The sequence below is a fragment of the Melopsittacus undulatus genome, chromosome 4 (assembly GCF_012275295.1).
Source record: "Melopsittacus undulatus isolate bMelUnd1 chromosome 4, bMelUnd1.mat.Z, whole genome shotgun sequence".
Classification (NCBI taxonomy): domain Eukaryota; kingdom Metazoa; phylum Chordata; class Aves; order Psittaciformes; family Psittaculidae; genus Melopsittacus; species Melopsittacus undulatus.
This window is the reverse complement of record NC_047530.1, coordinates 54084077-54102649: the sequence shown is the minus strand read 5'-3', so window position 1 is coordinate 54102649 and position 18573 is coordinate 54084077. Positions and strand designations below refer to the sequence as shown.

Here is an 18573-nt window from a genome sequence, read left to right as displayed (position 1 = left end):
AAAGCGTATTAAATTCCATGTGACAGATTACTTTAGAAAGTATTTGAAGATACAGTATTTAGCCCACAGGGGAACACAGAGTACGCACACAGAAACACCTTGCAAAGATGCTTACAGGATTTGTGTTCTGTTATCAGTGAAAGCTCAGGGCTTTTGAGAACATTGCTCTCCATCCCCAAAAGCACAGTTGAGGAGATTTCCAGGTATCTATTTAGTGGAAATGCCACATACATCAACAAACAAAACAAATTGATTTTTATTTCAATGGAATTTCAAATTGCATCATACAACTTCAAAATTCCCTTGTGTGATCAAGTGCTCAAATACATCAGAAAACTGACCCTGTGTGTCTTTAGAGGGCACTTGTGAATTTGAAGAATGGTTTTCCCTCTAAATTGTGTCAGCACATTTAGGCTATTCTCTGGCTACTACAGAATATGTTACTACAGGGACTAAGAGGCCTAGTACTACAGCGTTGAGAACATGAATTCTCCATCTTGCTTCTTGTAAGTCCCACCATGTTTGCTTTGGCTGCTACTACATCAGTACAAAGAAAACCTCTCTCATGATAATGTTGTCTGTTTTCTCCCTGTATCTCCAAATGATTCAATATTGAATAGTATAACAATTGAATAGTATATCAATTTACAACACCTAACTATCCAGGCAACAGTGATCCCTCAATTCCCAAGGCATATGACTCAGTCACTTATATGGTACTGCCTGGGCTTCAAGCTCATTTTTCAGGGGGCAGATTTCAAAGGCACAATAAAAATTCCAAACTAGAATGCAGATAACCAAGAGACGAAGCACTTTTTCACAGTTCTAAGCAGCTAGTTTTCCACTTCCCCGCCTGCACTGCCTTCAGGAATGTGCTGGCTCCAGAAACACAACAGAAATGCGAACTTCCCATTGAAACAGATTAATAGATACAGGATAGAGAGATTTTCCAAGTACTACATTTTTAGCCACGGGTTTCTGATAGGATTGGGGGAAATGAGCAAATGGATGTGCACTGATTTCTTCTCCCTTCCTTTTAATCAAAAGGAGAAGTAATGGTTCTTCAAAATCTAAATGTATCTTTTGAATAGCTACAGCTAGAAAAAAGCAGTATTCCATTGAATTCAATAGTGATGCTTATCAAGCCTCATTTTTATTAACCCACATATTATTACACCCCCACCTCAGAAGCTTAGCCCCAGATTAAGATTTAGCATACTTAACACTACACAAACAGAAAACCAAATTGTCAGTCTCCTGTAGTTTCTTTTCACACATTGTGGCAACCTGAGTTTGCTATGATGTTTGCAGTTTCCCACACCACCACTGCATCTCATAAAGTTTCAGTGGAAGAGGTAACATGTTGAGGCTGTTACTGGGAGAGAAAGAAAACTTTACCTCCAGTAAACTTCATGACCCAGTGGATGCTTCCTTTGCTGTAGGTTTGTAAAGAATATACAACACGATTGCCAATGCTGCATACCACTGCCACCAACTGCCCTTTAGCTCACAGAGGTTCCCCTTGCAAGACTCTCCATGGCTGGGTCTGTCTTTGCTCTGGTGACTGGCTCCCCTCTGACGTCTGACTGAAGTCCTGGAAGCCTAGTGTCAGTCAGGCTACCCACAAAGTTCAGCCAGTACAAAAACTGGTTTGGAATCATTTTGACTGACTGTTCTCAAATGACGGTGTTTCTACTTTCAATGCCATAGACATAGCAGAATCTTAAATCTTGCAGAGAAATGTTTAAGCATCCCCTTAATCCCTTAAATTCATTAGGCATCTCCTTCCTTTTCTTAATCAGTCTTTCTCAAAACAGAAAATGGTTTTGCTTAAAAATGTAAACCAAAAGATATTTCCTCACAGAATACCCAGTGAAGCTGAGGTATATGGCACTCTGAGAACAAGCACATTTCCATGCTTTGTCTTTTATTATCTTACTGGCTATACTTGATCAGCCATAAAGATGATCTGATTCCTCTCTCTGCCATAGCTCCCATTGGAGATCAGAACAGTAGACATTTGCCACTAGCACATGGAAAAAAGAATTGTCTTTATGAGGTATATCCTGATTTCTTTTTCTTCAGTTTCCCCTTCTGCACCTAGCAGACATAAGCTATAAAATGGGATTCACATGTTTAATTTGGCAGTTTTGTCTAGAATTTCCAACAATGCTTAAAAAAAGCATTGACTTGATTTATAGCAGTAACCACTAAATAATACTTACATTTATTACTCACTGATTTAAAATAAATATATTCACCTATGTTTGTTTCAGTCAAAGTCACCACCTTCAAGTCTGGAATGACACCACTGCGACACCACAAACAACAGTGCACTAGCAAGCAGCTGAAGCATCACCGTTTCCTATCTGGGAGAAAATACTGGAAATTACAAGCAATTACCCAGTACTGCCCATGCACAGGCTTGCTTCAATCCAATGAGATGGTCAGTCCCAGGACATAGACTTGAACCAACGCCTCTACTCTCCTGGAAACCTCTTTTGGGTAGTTAGGATTTCCTAAACAAATGCTTCTACCTGGTTTGGAGATAAAATGTTCCTGGTGAGTTTTACTACTTTGGATCAGCTAATACAGATAGCTGAGGAGAGCAGTAATTGATACATACATGTGTTGTATGTCCACACAGAGCAATTAGCTGAACTGCTTGGAACTGGTGTGTAGCACCAGGATTCAGCCTCATGAAGCTCTGATACAGGGCCCTGGGGTCTGTCACTTCAGTAACAAATAAACTAACTCCACTACCTGCCAGCAGGAGCAAAGCTGTGTCCTGTCTGCAATTCCCTGCAGAGATGGACTGAATGCCTGCAAGCGGATCCGATTCTATTTAGGAAAGGGCAAACATGTTATACTTCACAAAGCTCAGGAGCCCTTCTCATTTTATTATTTATGGCCTATTATCTAATTTATTCAACTAGCATTTCCCTTCTTTTATGTCCCCTGCATAAGAGCAGCAATTGTATTAAAGACCCTGCTAGATTTCAAGATTGATACATTCCTGACAGAAAGAGATATTTGCATGTCTATAATTTTATCCTTTTTTCCTAATTTCACATATAAACATGATTTGACATATAACTTATTACAGATAAACCGCACATAACAAACAGTTGCAGATTGAAGTTACTTATTCAATGCTAGAAGATGAAGCAAAGGGAGACATTAGCTGATCATAAATTAAATGTTCCTGCTTTTCCTTTTTTGTTGTTTTAGGGTTTGTTTGTTGGGGTCTTTTTGTTTGGGGTGTGTGTGTTTTGTGGGTTTGGGGGTTTTTTTATTAACTGCAATAGAACAAGGGTGACTGCTTAACCCCACAGGTTCAGCCCCTGCCAAATACCTATCTGAATATCTGTAGCCCTTCCACAGAAAAAAAACATTTGATTCAAGATGGCCCCAGCCCATCCTGTAACAGTCAGAACATTGGTGCTTCTGCTCCGTTCCCCAAACCTTCAATCTGACCTTTAGTATTTCCTTGGCCACTGAAACAATAACTAGAACTTCATAACAAATGGGAAAAGGTATTAATTCATCACTGGTTCAGCCCCATACAGGAGGTACTGCAAATTACAGAGGAATGCAACCAGTTCTAGCTGGCTGGTTCACATACAAAGAGCAGAATCAGTCAGTAACAGAGCTGGAAGAGTAATTTTCTGTTCTTATCTGTATGCTTTCCTGACTACAGCCAGCAGGGGATTTGCTGAGGGATTTGTTAATAAAACACAGCTTTGTCACATTTGTCAGCCCTGAGGCTGCCATGGAAACATAACTGATGTGACAACCATTAATAAGCCACTGTCACAAGGGCAACCTGTTCAAGCCAACAGATTTGCTGCTGCTGTTCAGTAGTGGGCAGCAGTGGAAAAGTCTAGCAGGCTCTCAGATCACTCCGTTGCCATTAGTGTTGTGGAGTGGGTTTTTGGGGGGAGCATCATGGGTCCATGTTACTGAAAACATATTTTAATGGCTCTTCTTCCAGATGGTCATAACTTCCCAGGAAATATTCTGTGCTATTGTAATACACAGCACCAAGTCATGTTTACACTTGTTTTCTACTGTCCATGCATGTCAGCCAATAGTAAATAGAATGCAGCAGGGGTCTCAGCTCTTGATGTGCCTCAGCAGAAAACTGGATAATGTCTCCATAGGAGGGGAAAGAGAATTTTAATGCAAATGCCAGATTTGACAGTATATTATGCTATCCACTGAGTCTGACATAGAAGATATTAAGATGCTCTGATGGGGTCTCCTGTACAGCCAGCTTGTATAGCAGCCTTCTTATCACACACAAAGAGCTCCAAACACATAGACATGAAGTGAGCTTTCTAAATGCATTAAGATTCAACTTCTGCTTTCACTCAGTCTTTACACAAAACAAATCTCATTTATGGGAAGACTTCTGTTGAAATAGGAACTTGGGCTCAACTGCTGGATAGAAAAACTCTCACTCTCCACACTCATTGTTACAGAGGAGGATGAAGGCAGCATGTGGCAACAGGCAGGATCCAAGAGCACCTCAGCTCTGCATGAACCTTGGGACCACCTTCTCCCTGCCTTAACAACAGCTCCAGCTTGGCTCAAGGGGACAGTGTTCCCGACAGCTGATCACCCTTGAGGACACGAGCTCTCTGAGCTGAAAAACAGTCTCCCTCAATGACTAGGGGGGGGAGTTTAGCTTTTTTGCTTTGTGCCCCCCTCTTTTCTCTCTCTTTGTTTTTGTGACCCTGCCACCCAGAGCATCCCAAGCAGGGGCAGACGCAACAGTGCTATGAAAGCAGGTGGCAATTTTACAGTGTCATGGCAGAGGAGACAGAAGACCTAAATGGATCATCTTATGCAGCTCTAGGGACAGGAATGGCTCTCTGCCTGCACTAAAGCCTCAGATCAGGGAAAGAGAGCTGTGCTTCAGCTGCCCAGGCTGGGAGCAGGGTCATGCTTACCAGCGGCATACAAGGGCAGTGCTTTCCATAGCAAACAAAAGGGGTGGTCAGACAGCATGTCCCAAGATGATACTGCTCCACTTGCGACCTACTGTCATGTGCCACTGAAAATAAAAAGAGCATTGAAAACTCAGTTTTCCCTTAGGTATTCATACATTCCCTAAAGTCAGTGTGGTGCACCAAGCACGAATGTAGCAGGGTCAGTACAACGGTGAAACTGTAGTGGACTGTAGTGACAGAACAAGGGGCAACGGGTTAAAACTTAAACAAGGGAAGTTTAGATTGGATATAAGGAAGAAATTCTTTACTGTGAGGGTGGTGAGGCACTGGAATGGGTTGCCTAGGGAAGTTGTGAATGCTCCATCCCTGGCAGTGTTCAAGGCCAGGCTGGACAGAGCCTTGGGTGATATGGTTTAGTGTGAGGTGTCCCTGCCCATGGCAGGGGGGTTGGAACTAGATGATCTTAAGGTCCTTTCCAATCCTAACTATTCTATGATTCCACGAAGCCCAGTCTGATGTACATTGGAGCAGCTCTAATCCAGAGCATCAGCTTCCTCTGAAACCAACTTGACTCTTCTCCAAAATACACACGAGAATAAATCACTTGAAATTATTTTTCAGGTGGGTTTCTGAAGACTGATTTGCAATATGTCCCCTGCCCTGAAACGTGCTAGGAAACTCCCAAAAGCTCTCCCAGGAACTGCCACAGGCCAAGCTTCTCAGCTTCTCACCTCCCAAAACACAGATTTGAACATGTCGACAGCAGAGTGATATGAAGATGGTTTTGTCCCATACAAATCTTTTGAATAAACAGGATTGTGCTCTACATCAGAGACTTTTCTTTGTAAATTCAGTCAGTACTTCTTGGCTTGCCCCTCTTGACAACTCAGTCATAAAACAGCTCTCTGGAATACGCTGTTCGAATTAATCAGCTGCCAGCTATTCTCCTTTTAAAACTAATAATAGAAGGTCTGCATGGGCCTGTGAGAGGCTGAAACATGGGAATGCAAACTGTGCAGCTGCAAATATTTCCATACTGCTGCAGCTCTCAAATTGCTTTTTGCTCTCTAAGAAGAAGGCATAAAACAACATTGCAGGATGCAGATTCTGTACTGTCAAAATTGTCCAACTGTCCTCAGCATGTCCATAATGTGATAAATGCTTAATGATGCCTTTTAACTTTCAAGCATGCTTTAAAGGGGGGAGAGGTGTTCCGGTCATAAACCAACAAGCTCAGCTGGACCAAGAGCACGGATAATTTGACGGCTTATATCCTTTGGATGCCAGCTGTGTAAGGGATGCCAAACTGCGCTCTTGCCATTGACAGAAGTTTTAGCCTCTGATTTATCTTCTTGTCATCAAGCTGCAACAGGATGGGGAAAAAAGTTCCAAGGAGGGAGCATGGCCTCTTGCAGGACGGAGAAATGGACTTTTTTCAATAGCCCCTTACACTACAGCAGTTTGGCTCCAAGTGGGCAGAGAGGATTAAGGCTACATGAGGCTTGAACTAAGACTAAGAGCTGGCACTGGAGGAAGGACAACTATGGAAGACTCCTCTAACTGCTTAGGGGACTCTTGTTGTCATGTGAGACTGTGGAACAACCTGGGGGCTCTGTTCATAAAGTGCTCAGGGTGGAAGCAAGTTTACAAAGCCCAGTGAAGGAACAAGAGCTGCACCTGCCTCTTCCAGGCCTGCTTGCAGCTAGTACCATCAGGGGACTTTGCCTTTACCAGCAATACATTCATTTCCAGCCTGAAAAACATTTCTAAAAGCCTTTCAGGCTTTTAAGAGAAAGAAGAAGTTTAAATCCCAGACCGGAAGTCTTAATTATAATGGACTTGTGTGAAAGTTGCCAGATCTCTCCCTGCTCTGTGATCAGGGCTGTGCCAAGAGTCTGTTTTGTGTCACACTAGCAACTGTGTTAAGTTCAGCAAAGTAACTGGGTCAAAGATGCAAAGGCAGAACAGAGATCACCGATTAGCACCAATGGTATCCTGCACTGCAGACCACAATGACAGTGCAATTGTTTCAAGGGTCTTGCTGTAATTAAAGGTAGCTGCATATATTCAGTGTGAACTGCTGAGAACAAATCTTTTGCATGTCACATTTTACACTTTGAAAAGTCATTCAGAGTCACCATGAGCAGAAAACAACATAAAACAACTATGACAACTAATTGTTGATACAGTTGGAATTGAAATCAACTTACAGAAAATAAGGAAAGATTTGAGCATCCTCATGAACACCTCATCTAAATATGCAATACTTTTGCTTTCAGTCAATGAATTCCATCTATTGTGAGCATCAGATTACAAAGGGAGAATACTGATCTCACGTGCAAGAATTTAATGGTACATGAGTCCACAGCTGTAATACCAACTGCCCTGAAGAAAACCCAAGCTTCAAAGAAAACAGCAGAAACAGAGACAACTACAGTGTTTTTCCAGTCTCTCTCAGACTTTCCCTGAGAAGAAAAACTGAAGAGGCTGGAGTTATTTAAAGAAGGAAGTAAGAGCAGAAATAAGTGTTGAATTATGATGTAGTCAGTCCTAGGCTTGTAGGTAGCCCCAGCTCACTTGCAAACAAAGCAGTGTATTTCCAAGTAATAAAGACAAACATGTCAACAAAGCAATTGACCCAGAACCCACTGCAACAGGCAACAACGAAACATACACTGTCAACCTATGGATAGAGGGAGTACAAGCAGTTACACAAAATATTATCTTATGCAAGATAAAACAAGCAGTTAAAACACTGTAACTCAGAACATAAAAATTACTCATTAGATAGAATCATAGAATCATAGAACAGTTTGGGTTGGAAAGGACCTCAAGATCATCTATTTCCAAGCCCCCTGCCATGGGCAGGGACATCACGCACTAAACCATGCCACCCAAGACTCCATCCAGCCTGGCCTTGAGCACTGCCAGGGATGGAGCAGCCACAACTTCCTTCAGCAACCTGTGCCAGTGGCTCACCACCCCCACAGTAAAGAACTTCAAGTCAAGGAGAGAGAACAAAAGGAGATTTCTACCATGCCTTTTCACTTTCATTCTAAGTGCAATGAGACAAGGCCAAACTAATCCTATCAAAAAAACATATTAATCTCTTTAAAAAACTCGGAGCCACTGACTCTCCCCAGACACTGACAGAAACATGCAGGGGACCAACAAGGAGATTTATGTCAGGACAACAACATAAAGCAACTCTGAGATACAGAAATGAATGCACTTACAAAGTGACAGCTACAGAAGGCTGAAAACACTGAGCGTAGGGCCTGTCCGCAGGAGCTGTGTGGAGCACAGAGCCACTACAGCTGCACACACTGCTGCGAGAGCTCCATGTGCATTACCAGGTTTAGCATCAGCTTTCTGGAATTGCTTACTTCCTTAATGGATTAAGAAACAATGTGCCAGTGCCTGTGTGCTGCTGCTTAAATTTATGCCCAACCATAGTAAGTCAGCTATAAGGTATCTTGTTATGAATGCATTTATAAATATATCATGATTTATTGCTTTCATCTATTTCCTATTGGTGAGGCATATATAGTATATAACACATGAAACATTAATTTGAAATTAATTCCAAATTCATCCATTCATAATGCCAGGACATATGGAAATTATACTAAAGAACTATGCAAATGATGCCTTGTAGCACTTTTCAAAGTAATGGGTAAATACTACAACGCAGACCATTAAAGACAATGCCACTCAGCCAGGAACACTGAGACAGAAGTCACCAAGCTTCCCACTGCAGGACAACACTCAACAGATAAATGGCTAAAGGCAACTGTTGCCATTGAGATGCCCAATTTGCAACACCTTGCAGAGGCTTTTCAGGCCTCTCAAGCTGACCATCTGTAAAATGCAAGCACTAAAAAGTTCTGATTTTTAAAATCATGATCTTTGTCTCAGAAATTTTAAGGACAAATAACATTTTCCCACAAATAAGCTTTAAACTTGGGTAATCATCACAGTGTTCCTCCTTACAGAGGGGGATAGTTCGAATTAAAATGCCAGCTTCACAGATTTTCGTTTCTAGCCAAAAATGGCACAAAGATATCTTATTAAACTGCTCCAAACTGTTAAATGGATTAAACATTATTTTTCTTATCACTTAACCAGGTTATTAATTGATAGTGAAGAACAGTGCCTTATTCGTAGAATCAAGTTGGTCAAACCGGGTAGGCAAGAGGGAGACACAAAGTTAGACTGTGCTGACCAGTCCTCAGTCCTCAGATGACAGCTGTCAGTTCTGTACACGTGTTGTACAAGGACTGCCTGCTCCAGGACAGCCTGCTTCTCCCTTGTGAGTGCTCTACTGGCAGATCACAGCGATAACAGTGTTTTCCACCCAAAGTCTTCCTGGAACTCCTCCATGAAGCGCAGCCAATACTGCCCTTTAATCAAGGAACAATTTGCACACACAGACACACGCTCATAAACAACGGCCATTTGCGACGAATGGAGGTGGAATAGAAGGATCTGACTCCCATTCACTGCACTCTCTCCCTCTTCTAGGACGATTTTAGGAGAAAGCAAAACTAAGCATCACCACTATCTGCAGCGTGTGTCAGCAGCCATGCTGAAGGCAGTCAGCAGTGCCTGGCATTGTTTGGAGGAACACAAAAGACCTTCTGTTTGCAAAGTTCAGGAAAGAAAGCAGAGAGCCTGTGGCCTGGTCCTGCAGTCAACAGACTGAAACAGAGTTTCTCAGGCAGAGGCTGATCTGAAGCCCTTTGAAGTTGATGGGAGAGCTCCCATGGACTCCAGCAAGCTTTGGATCATGTCTGAAACACACAGAAGTGAACAAAGCAGCCTAAATGTAGAAATGAGCATCTGCTATAGAGGAGTTTAAACAGCATAGGGGTTAACTAATCTTTTCATCATGGTTATCGGTACAGCGGATTTTTGTAATGTTCAAGGAGGCAGGATTGTATGTATTTTCTACATCTTTTCATTATGACATAGCAGTTGTACATTAATACCTTGTAATTTTTCAGCTTAAAATACTATGCATGCTATCCTAATAGTGAGCATTGAATACAGCAGTTAGCAAATGTCTCTGAGGAAAGAGGGAGGGGGAAAAAGACAGTCCCAAACTGCTGAAATTATTACTTTTCTGCTTTCTTCCCATTACCGTCTCCCAAAAAGGCTAGTTTAAAGCTACAAAAAACACAGTCCAGGACTGAAAACCTTATTAAGAACAATGCTGCCAGCATCATCTATTCATAAGCAGCTGTTTGAGACAGAGCCCAACCCAGAAGAAACTCTAGCAGCATATTCTCCAAACAATTGCTAAAGGATTCCTAAGTGCATGGAGGTTCCAAACCCTCCACTTAATTATTGTGCAGTTAATTTCCTCATTAAAGATGCATATAGGAATAACCGAGAAGAAAGAAGAGTCTTCTGAACTCTGCAAAACTTCCCTAATTATTTTCTTGTAGATAGGAGTAATTGTCGCAGTGCTTTTAAAGTTTGGTGCTAAGTCCTAAATGTCATTTTCTGGGAATTAATGTTAGAAACTCTCTTTAAGAAACCCAAAACCAACAAAACCAAACAACATTTCTTGCAGCCTTTGCACGAGATTCAACAAAGAGCCAAAGGGGTTTTTTATTTATTTTTTTTCCTTCAAAAATGCAGGATGTTTCCTCTTTCCCTGGTTAATAGAATCCAACTGTTGCTGCATGACATCATTCCCAAGAGCTAGGGAGTCTAAGCTCAGCTCGCTCAGGCACTCGGCTGGGAGTAAACACCACAGAAAGAAGAAAAAAACCCAACAAACTTTAAAATGGGAGGAAAGAACATGAAAAGGCAATTTTAGTTACCTGAAATTTGGAGCACTTCCCCTTCCACTCCATTCTCAGATTTGTACTTCCCAGACAAAACTCTGCCTTACTATGTGAGGCAATCAGAAAACCAGTCCTTTTAGCGTCTAATACCTGCTGTGCTTCCCACAACTCCTTTATATGACCTTTCACAGCATTGACTCCAACTCATATGATTGCAGGGAACACGGACTGGCCAGGCCAGTTGTCATGGAGATATCTCTCTCTCTCTCTCTTTTCATACGCACGCGCGCATACACACACAGATTTAAACAATCCTGGGAGGCATCCACAAAACAGCATGCCTTTTCATCAGCTCAGTTTTTGAAGCATTCCTCCCCTCCCCCAGGCCCTCCCCAGAGCAGCCCAGGAAGCTGAGATTTGGTCAGGAATCGATGGTTGAAATTAGAGATATTGCCTGTTTTAAACAAGAAAACCACCACGGAACTTGTACTTTCCTCCCCCAATCCCCAGGAAGGAAAACAGAGACTTTCACTTGCCAAAGCTTTGAACTTAAAGTAAATCTATTGCATTCAAACCTGCGGGCTATTTGTCTTCACCCGACTTGTTGTGAATTTGATATCTGAAAGTACTAAGGCTTTGTTGAAATACAGCCATGCAGATTACAAAAATGCTGCTGGCACAGCCTGACTGCTTACCTCGCTGTTCTCCCAGTACCAGCCAGTGACTTAATTAGCACAGGTATTCATTGTGGTCATGCAGGACTTCCTGTACTCTTTCATGTTTCTGTAATTAAGAAGAAAAGTCCACAGGTCAGGAACACGTAACTCAAAGAGAAACACACACACCCCGAATTTAACAAGAAACATAGATACATTTGGAAGTTTTCTCATACTGACTATAAGTTTACGTGCCTCTAACCCAAAACCTCCTGTCTCCCAGTTAAAGGGGAAACCCGTTTCAATGACGTCTGTGAATACAAGAACTGATTAATTTACCATATTCACTTGCACCATGGTTGCAAAACAAAACTTACTCCAAACATAAATAAAGGCAGACAACATTTTTTCCTTAACAAAAAAGAAAATCTAAATTAATCCCCAGTAACATCACATAGGGAAGCCTGGACTGATAAATCCAGAGAGCAGAAAATACTTCCAAAAACCGAAAGAAAGTAAGGAAATTCAGTAAAAAGCATCTGGAGTCAGAAGAACAGCACTGTGCCCAAAGATTTTACACTTTGAGAAAGAGCTGGGAGACTTAGTCCTTAGTGGATTTAACCAGAGTCAGTCATTCAAAGTTTTAAAACTTCATAAAAGATACTAAAGGGACGGCATGATTCTGGTTTCTGCAAGGAGTAGCGTAAGCAACAGTCCCTCTAGTGGGCATGAAATTGCAAAGCTGACTATGCCATACCTAGTAGGAAATAAAGTTCTTTTTCCTCTATCAATTCTTTCATCATGCTGTTATGATATTTCACCCCTGCATTAAAAACCTAATATAAAATTAGCATATGCAGCCCTTGATAGGTTATTTAAGGAGCTGAGCATGGAAAATGTGTAAGTACATTACATAATCAACACAGCTAGGTTTATACATGAGGTAATGCAAAAGAGCTCCAACATATTACTCTTCTGGTTGTGATTGTAACGTGATAGAAAAAGTGAGATTAAAAAAATAGAAACTAGACAGTGAGATAGGAGAGATGTCTTACAGGAACACCTGTGTCTCCATATAGCTATTATAAGGTATAAACTACACTGGAGCATATTACTGACTGAAAACTCTGCATACACATGAGGCGTGCTTTACAGCTACCAAAAAGTGCATGCAGACAGCACACAGGTAGATGAATCTAAAAAGACAGCTACCCCAGCTGGCAAGAATCCAGAAGATGCTGAAAAGTCATCACATTAAAGTTTTTCTAGACATGAAAGCACCACATGCTAAGCTTGCAAGTTCATGCCAAGTTCCCTTAAGAATGCACCAGTGAAATCCAGCAGAACGAAAGAAGCCAAATATATAAAATTATGATATGTTTTTGTCTTGAAAAGTTTCCTATGGTGTACAACTTAGTTAAATGCATCCCATGTTACAAGTGAGCACAGTTTCAGCAGTGTAACTGGGGAAAAGGGAGATGGGTAGCTCCTCCCAAGAGAGGAAATGTTTTATGCTATATCACCTCAAACGGAGTGCTCAAAGATATGGAGATAATAAAGAAAAACCAACCTAGGAAATGATCAACAGACAGGTGAAATAGCTGATCAGCCTCAGATTTTCCATAGACCCCATTGCTGGTAGCATGTACTAAATGTCTGCGTCGCACTCCAGTTTATCACAAAGCTCTGTAGTACTTCATTATATGACAACATCCACATATATGGCAAGGATCTCATGGGAGCATGCAAGCTAGCATTTATAAACAATTGAAAATACTCATTGCATTACATATATACTCAGTTACAGTTTAAAGTTCCAAACAAAACAAATGAAATCATTAAAATATATTACACATGCACAAATATGTAGATACAAAGCACAGTAGTAAAGCTATGGCCCAAGCTTTGGTCCTGGGCAGGTTACCATCACAGAAGATCCCGGACAAGCACATTTCCATTCTAAGTATCATGAATACACTCCTAATCAATTCCTTGCCAAAGGTGAAACACTGCTCAGGTTGGCCCAGTGAAACAAGAACAATTCCCACTTTTTTCTCACTGGGCTTTTCCATAAGCACATCAACACCTCAGAACAAAACTTAGGATCAGGACAGAGTTTGGAATCTTAAACAGAGGACACGATGAGCCCCTGGTATTATGTTAATTGCAGTGTCATGGCCTTACTACCATCAAAAAAACATCGGAATACATATCCTCATGCCCTCCAGGAGACAGACCATCCATTACTCACACATGGCTGATGTTTAGTTTCCTATTTCCAGTACACTTCTCGTTTCTGACTGGTTGAACACACTCCTTCCTATGCTCTACAGTCACAAGCACAGGATGCAGAAGCCATGTGACGCATGCAGGAGCAGGCACGCACTGCAAAGGGTAAGGGTGCAGTGAGAGTCCTCACTCAGGCACACCTGGTGTCTGCCCTTGAGACTGCAAAGGGAAACATGAGCCACTCTCAACACAAGCTGCTTGCTCTGAGATTCTTCACTGGATGCTTTCCAAATCATGCAGCCACCATCAGCAACAGGAGAGGAAACAAAAAAAACAGATTTGCTCCTAGCTGGCTCATGAAATTTTATCACTTTCAGTAGGTGAGAACATAACATCAACTTTGGGATTTAAAAAGACAAAACCAGACATGAGGTACACACTAAGCTACTCACAACAAAAGCAGAAATCTCCGATAGGTGTAAACAGAGATGTAAACCGCTGCACCAACTTCAGTAACATATTCCTTTGCATTTTTTAAGATAAAATCAAGTTACACACACAAATACTCTTACAAAATTCATCACTATGAGGATGGTGAGGTACTGGTGCAGGTTGCCCAGAGAAGTTGTGGCTGCCCCATCCCTGGCAGTGTTTAAGGCCAGGTTGGATGGGGCTTTGAGCAACCTACTCTAGTGGAAGATGTCCCTGCCCATGTCAGGGGGACAGGAAACAGATGGTCTTTACAGGTCCCTTCCAACCCAAACCATGATTCTATAAAAATTACTTGCAATTTTTCCCCTCCTCGAGTAACTTTCTGCCCTGCACAAGGGCTTCACACCTTTCTCATAGATAACCACCTTATTTCTCTTCCTCTTGCGTCACCTCTACATCACAGTTACTGACCATCTTTCCAGTGACCTCAGCAGATACCTGTCTGTTTGAACTTAGATAATTCTAGACTGAACAGCAAAAGGTTGAGTACCATGTCCCAGTACGATTTTAACCCAATACTACAGCAAAGCAAGTGCCTGCAGTTCTTACTGATCTCACTGGGAGAGGCAGAGAGCTATGCAGCAGCACTTCATCGTCACCAGTCTGTGACCTGCAGATGTATGGAAATCAGGGAAAAGGCTCCAACCAGCTCATAATACAAAACCTGCCTGCACTACAAAACCTGTGCTCCTTGCACTTGATTTGGAGGCCCAGCACTCCATACATATGTGCATTCTGTGGGTGGGACAAGACAATGACATCCAGGACAGCAGCCACCATACTCTTTGAAGCAGTCCCAAGAGACTACAGAGTTCTTTGAATTGACAGTGCACAGCACTGGCCTTTATTGTTAACACTCCTACACACCGCCTAAAAGCACAGCAATAAATCAAGTGGCACAAGAGAACACCTCAGATCCCAAAAGATTGATTCTATTGAAGGGAATAAAACTTCCACCAGCTTCAGTGGGACATTAACTTCAATTTTGCATCATGTTTTACTAGGACTGTACTTACTAGGACATAGTAATTAGTATTAAAGTATATCACAGCCCTGCAAACCACAGCAAAGGAGTTGACCCAATATATGAGCCCCTCTAGTTGCAATGAGACTGCCCAAGTGTAGGTCTAGTCACCTATGAACTTGTTTTCTTCCCCCATTTCAGCATCAGATCTATTACCCATAGTATTTATCATAGAATAGTTAGGGTTGGAAAGGACCTTAAGATCGTCTAATTCCAACCCCCTCTCTCTTCTAGCAGGAGAATTAAAAATTTCCATGACCTGTTTAACAGCCCAATGAGGATCATGTTTGAAGCACTGCACTGATTTTACTAACCAGGAAAAAAAAAGTATGTGTGTATATATATGTATATATATACATATATATACACACACTCTATGTATATAGGAAATGACTAACCATAGCTGTGCACTCTTTGTGTTGCTGCCAATCCCTTTATGGCCCAATATCCTATTTCAGTTTGATCTCATTCTGCAAATGAAAGCCTGCCATACTTGGGTCTGACCCTGACGTCTCAACTGGGTGCAAGGCAGCAATTTGCAACAGTTGCCAGGTGAGTCAACCAAACTAAGAGTATATCTGTACCTGGGGGGTCTTGACAAGAAACTGACACACATTCAACTCCTGTGCAAACACTCATTCAGAAATAAAGTGGCTTAAATTTGTGGCTATTATTGGTTTAGGCTCTGATTCAGCAAAGCACTTAAACATTGACTTCAAAAGAACTTAAAAATATGTCAAATGTGCTACAATATTTTACCAAAGTGGTGCTTTAGTAATGTTGTATGTTTCAGAGGAGAGAGACGGACAGAGATTTTATTTGGCAATTAAATCTTTAAGACATTGTTTGGTGATACAACTGGGAAACAGTCCCCATGCTAAACCTACTAATGAGGCTGAAAATCTGCTGAGCAATAAGATAAATAAGTCCTTAATAAAACAACTTCAAACCTGAACAGTGTGGAATTAACTCATGTAAATGTCTGGTTTGAGAATTATCCATACCTATGGTCTGATTCATGACAGGAGACACATATTACAGCTCACCCTGCTAGGAAAGTGGTGCAAAGCCAAACCAGCCATACAAACTGGCTCTGGGCCTAGGCAGCCAATTCAGCCAGCCCTCAGCATCCCAGAGCTGCAAACTGTGTCAGATGGCACCAGGCCAAGGCACAAGCCAAGCCATAGGGGTAACCAAAAGGTGGGAACCTCATGTAAATTAGTCCTTCTGCTTCTTAACTCTTCAGAGTCAGCCCTGTCTGCAGTTCATCTGTGCTCTAGTCAACACCCTTCCTGAATATGGCTGTGCTGTATCCCAGGCATGCCTGAATAGGAAAGACAGGAAGCTGTAGGTCCAAAACTGGTGGAGGGGGGAAGCCTCAGGAGGGGACTCTTTGTCCTGCCTGGACAAAACAAGAAAGTTTTGCCCTTTATAGATATTAGTCTCTTTCTATACCTTTTTTTTTTATCACACGTATCCCCATCAAGTGTGGATTTATATCCTAAGAAATGGGGCAAACGAGACAAGCAGGCTTCCTCTGGGAACTAGCCATATCAAGAGAGATGTCAGTGAGTTCTTGAAGTTCCACAGGAATTGACCTTGTGTAAATGTGAGATACCTCAATCTGTCTTAGTTCACTACTGTTTAAGTAAAAGCCAAGGAACAAGTTTCTGTTGCCCTCATTCGCAGTACACATCCTGTGATACAAGATGCTACACATGGGACTAGACGGCAACTTAAAAACCAGATGCCCTCACACCTGGAATTGCAATGCAAGCAGGACTCACAAGAATAGCTCTGGGAGGACTAAACCTTGTGTGAATCTGACCAACTGCTGCAAAGCTTTGACAATAGGGACAGAGGGGCAGAATCCTTCTCAGAGCACAGGAATAATGGGAATACAGGTCTTTCAAGCAAATCCCCACCTGAAGAGGCACTTTTCAAATTGCTGGCAAGGTAACCCTTCCTGTACTTGCTTTCAGGTCATGGGACAAAGATGCTTCTGCTGTTGGGAACTATCTCTATTGTTACACTGGCTCTACAGAGCTAATAAAGGTAGGAGGATCTCTTAGCAAAGCAACAGACACAAGGACAGGTCTATTCAATAATGCAGTGCTGGTTTCTCAAGCAGAACATAGGGGTCGGTTTTACCCTAGTGCAAAATAGCTCTTCACTTAAACTCAAAATGGGAAAGAAGAGGGCCTAAGGCTGAGCATCCAGTATAGTATCACCTTGTTTACATAAGCAAAATCACAACCAACAGCACTGAGCACTCTCTGAACTTCTAAATAAATAAATAGATAATGACAACATGTTTTGTAATTCCTTTTGGTCGTCAGCTATGGAAGTTCACAGGAAGTTTACGTTATCCCCTTCTGACTGGATAGATTTTATCTTCCAAGGACTACTAGCCAAGAGACTAAGAAGAAAGCATCAGCCTGATGTTACTTTGGACAAAAAGCAGTGACTTATCTGTGTGCTAACTTCTGCAGTTGGCTCCCTTTATTTTAGTCATGACTTGAACCTCTAAGCTGGCCTGGAGACCCCATGAACTGGTGCTAACATGCTGGGGGATTGCTGTAAGCCCTGCTTAGCATCTCTGGGGAGGAAGGGTACTGCAAGCACTAGCCCAGGACTACTCCCATCACCTACACCCCATCAAAATCAAAGCCAGCGACAGCATATGTTTTCTTACACATATAACAAGTTTGTCTTTCATGTTGTCATAACCATCACAGCAGGCAGATTTTCCAAGCCACAGACAATAATGTTATTTTCTTCTCTATTTTGGATAGAACAGATAAACAAAATATTGCTTTAAATATGCACAGCTCTTTCCAATCTTTCATTCATAGCCCTCAGTGTGCTCTGCAAAGCTGAGTAAATGCCATTCCTGTGTGGCTGCTTGGAAAAAGCAGTTACCTGGCCATGGGCATGAAGCTGCACAGTGGCCCTCAGAAACAGTGTGATCAACTGGGCTTGGAGCACCAGGCTCTGCTGCCTCCCCTGGGATCACAGTTAGGACCTGGAAGGTGGCTGGGGTAGACTGAACTACAAGGGAAACAGCTGAAATTAAGCTTTTCTTCTAGCTAATTTCCAGTGCCATGGAGGAAATGAAAGTTATTGACAGCAGAGTAGCACAAGCTTGTGCAAAACAAAAGAAATCCAAAACCAGACCATGCAGACAGTTCAAAACCATTTTCTGAGCTCTGTGTTAGTTTCTCAGTACCTCGGGCTTCCTGGGTTTAGCAATGGAGGGTGGTACAGAGAAGCCCAAATGAGCCGCACCCGTGATAACTGCAGAACTGGAAGCAGCATGGCCCCAGCAGCATCCAGCGTTCAAGCAGTGCTTGAACTAGTGCAGCTGTATTTCTGGGGGAAGGTCGTCATGCCTCCACACAGTGCCCCACTCCACTGCAGGG

The 18573-nt window shown here is 42.1% G+C and overlaps 1 protein-coding gene across 5 annotated transcripts in view; it reads right to left on the bottom strand.

The window, feature by feature from the left end:
- DENND2B (DENN domain containing 2B) overlaps positions 1 to 18573 on the bottom strand; it is a 179056-nt gene that overhangs the window by 124851 nt on the left and 35632 nt on the right. For 4 of the 5 annotated variants that reach the window (XM_031052650.2, XM_031052651.2, XM_031052649.2 and 1 more), the window contains exon 2: positions 11446 to 11533. The gene's annotated coding sequence lies outside the window, so the exon portion shown is untranslated. Of the gene's footprint in view, positions 1 to 10786; positions 10940 to 11445; positions 11534 to 18573 lie in introns of those variants that run through there. The other variant, XM_005153256.3, reaches the window with a different exon arrangement.